The sequence below is a fragment of the Danaus plexippus genome, chromosome 8 (genome assembly GCF_018135715.1).
Source record: "Danaus plexippus chromosome 8, MEX_DaPlex, whole genome shotgun sequence".
In the NCBI taxonomy this organism is placed as follows: domain Eukaryota; kingdom Metazoa; phylum Arthropoda; class Insecta; order Lepidoptera; family Nymphalidae; genus Danaus; species Danaus plexippus.
In genome coordinates, this window is record NC_083542.1 from 3,776,053 (window position 1) to 3,778,284 (window position 2,232).

General features: G+C 29.7%; 1 non-coding gene across 1 annotated transcript; it reads left to right on the top strand.

The window, feature by feature from the left end:
* Window positions 1-311: 311 nt before the first annotated feature.
* On the top strand, window positions 312-384 carry Trnam-cau (transfer RNA methionine (anticodon CAU)). The gene has a single exon. It is a non-coding gene; the product is annotated as a tRNA-Met (tRNA).
* Window positions 385-2,232: the final 1,848 nt, after the last annotated feature.

Genomic DNA, 2,232 nt, shown 5'->3' on the forward strand with positions numbered 1-2,232 from the left:
TTGATCGACAATGGGAATTGAGATTTGAGTTTTGACTATACAATAGATTAACAGTCCATCAGCCATTTGACGAACCGCTACAGCAGGAATTAATATTAATGCCTGGTTGAGACATTTAAACAGACAGTGCGTGGTAGGACGCTCGATACATCTAATAGTCCATCAAACGCCTTAACAAGACATCATTTATTAAACATGGTTTGTTGAAACGGGGTCTACACTACTTTATAATTACTATTTCTAAGGATAAGTAGCAACTATTGCATAAATAAAATATGTACTTATAAACTATTTATCTGCATTTAGTACAAGCCTCGGTAGCGCAGTAGGCAGCGCGTAAGTCTCATAATCTTAAGGTCGTGAGTTCGATCCTCACCCGGGGCATATATTTTGCAGATGTACAAAAAATCTACAACTGCGCTGAAAAAAGTTATAATACAACTTTGACTGTTAATAAGTTTTGTGATCTTTAAAGCATTCTACATAAAATTTCAAATATATATGTATGTAAAAAAAATTTACCTCTTAAAAAGATAATATTTACTTAAAAAGAACAGCGTGAAATACATTTTCACATGAGGGTTCGTAATTAAATAACACGACAAATAATTTCATTTAGTCTAATGAATACACAATGAGTTAGCCCTCAGCATTTTTTCACACATTTTCTTTATACATTTGAAAAGTTATAAGTCCATATCGTCTGCGCTGTAATAATACTAAAGCCACGTGCAAATGTGTTAGGCATCTTGCAGTAATGCATACGCATCAATCTTCTGGTGCATTATCTTAGGAAATTTGACCTAAAAAATTATTACTTACTGCAGAATATAAGTAATGTGCTAAACGTTAGTTGAAATACGAAAGCAATATTTGTGTTTGGTTATTATTATAAGCTCTAACAACATAGTTCTCTAAACATAAAAAATAGATATTGTGTTAAGATTTAAAGTTGCCTGTGTGACAACAATTATTTTCTTTCTCTAAGAAACGCTTCAAATTCTATGGTGTAACCATAAAACGTTGTCTGTACTTTACCTAATGAGATATCACGTGACAGTAAATTTATGGCTGATATAAATTTATCAGTTTAACAATAACGATTAAGTTGCTTGTCGGTGTCCGTGTATACATCATGTATTTTTAGGAAACATCCTACTGTTATATTAAGAATGGATTTATGGAGGATTATTGCTCTTTTACATAAAATTATTGGACGGGTTTTGAAAAACCTTTATAATACTTAAATTTTACAAATACTTTAATTTGTTCAGCATCTCTGTGTACTTACTTAAAGCTTCAAGGCATACCAGAAGAAAAATATATGCTGTCACTTGATATACAGATGTCACTGCCGGTATTTGGCTTGACCTCAAGACACACAAAAAATTTAAACAATTTATGATAGATGTTTCAATTTCTATATAGTTTTTACTTTAGTTAACTTCAAATAAGACAAAAAACAACATATTTTGTGCAATTTTAATCAAATTTAGAATCTATTACTGCTCTGAAAAGTAATAATCTTTTCGGAAAATTATATATATTTTTTGTTTGCATATCGTTTAATATTTCATAAAATAATTTTGGTCGTTTCAGCATTCGATCAGACATATTTTATATTATTAACCCAAAGTTGAGACTGGTCGAAACAAGAGATTACTCTTATTGAGTTCAATGAAATAATGACGATATTTGGTTCTTGTAAAGATTATAAGGGAATGAGAGTAAAGAAATTAATTTTTTTTGGTTTCATATCATACATAAGGATAATTTCTATTAATATAATAAAATTTATTTGATAACGAGACTTAACATATCTTCATATAGTCGATATAAAATGCAAGATTGCATTTTTATATTTTAAAAGTTGTATGTGAGTTATGCTTGTATGATACGAAATTTTTGTGTTCAGAATTTCCGTCCTCAGTGTAATCTGATTTTATCAACGAGTTATAAAAAATATACCGTGAAAATAAAATTTTAGGCTATAAATTTCAGGATTTTTTTTATTTTTGCTTTAATTTTGTAACTGCATTTTTGCGCCAATATAAAGACGGTTGGCTGGAAATCGCATCATGAACCTCGTAAAGCTTCCTCCGACAAAATTATCTCTCTATTGATTCTTACATTAAAATCGATACTTAACGGATATGTGTTTCCCAATCAATTAAAAATTTTATCGTAATAAATATAAATAACCCCGGATAAACGAGGAAACTAACGAAGTAG